This window comes from Octodon degus, unplaced genomic scaffold (genome assembly GCF_000260255.1).
Source record: "Octodon degus isolate 3935 unplaced genomic scaffold, OctDeg1.0 scaffold02846, whole genome shotgun sequence".
NCBI lineage: Eukaryota > Metazoa > Chordata > Mammalia > Rodentia > Octodontidae > Octodon > Octodon degus.
In genome coordinates this window covers 55-902 of record NW_004527422.1, presented here as the reverse complement: position 1 = coordinate 902, position 848 = coordinate 55, and the positions used below count along the sequence as shown (strand labels likewise).

Here is an 848-nt window from a genome sequence, read left to right as displayed (position 1 = left end):
AGCAAGGAGATATTATCATTGTGTTAGATCAGAAGGACCATGCTGTTTTTACTCGACGAGGAGAAGATCTTTTCATGTGTATGGATATACAGCTGGTTGAAGCACTGTGTGGCTTCCAAAAGCCAATATCCACTCTTGATAACCGAACGATAGTCATCACCTCTCATCCAGGTCAGATTGTCAAGCATGGAGACATCAAGTGTGTGCTAAAGGAAGGCATGCCAATTTATCGTAGACCATATGAAAAGGGTCATCTAATCATTGAATTTAAGGTAAACTTACCTGAAAATGGCTTTCTCTCTCTTGATAAACTCTCATTGCTGGAAAAACTCTTACCTGAGAGGAAGGAAGTAGAAGAGACCGATGAAATGGATCAGGTAGAACTGGTGGACTTTGATCCAAATCAGGAAAGACGACGCCATTATAATGGAGAAGCCTATGAGGATGACGAACATCATCCCAGAGTTGGTGTTCAGTGTCAGACCTCTTAATGGGGCCAGTGAATAATGTCACTGCTGGCATGTGGTGTGCAGTAGTGAGTATGCGAAGGACTAGAATCACCATATGCTCACTACTCGCTATTGTTTTTGTTTCAATATTCAATTATAGTAGTGTTTTAAAAGTTAAATGAAGAATAAACACAAAGGTCCGACTTTGCTCTGTATGTATGATGACTTCAGTGTGCAAGATGAAGTTTCATGCCTGTAAAAAGTGCCTAACCCTAGTGTCTGTTAGACTATGCCTTATTATCGATTTCAGTTGTATACATGGACAAGCTTAGACTGAAATGCTAGATAATGTGTTGACTTCAGTGTATGACCCTTCTTTGTTAAGCTATGGATTAAAAC

The 848-nt window shown here is 39.9% G+C and overlaps 1 pseudogene across 1 annotated transcript; it reads left to right on the top strand.

Annotated features, from left to right (window-relative positions):
* Nucleotides 1-2: 2 nt before the first annotated feature.
* On the top strand, nt 3-491 carry LOC101566837 (annotated as a pseudogene). Its single transcript, XR_192959.2, has one exon. The product of XR_192959.2 is annotated as a dnaJ homolog subfamily A member 1 pseudogene (transcript).
* The last annotated feature ends 357 nt before the right edge of the window (nt 492-848 follow it).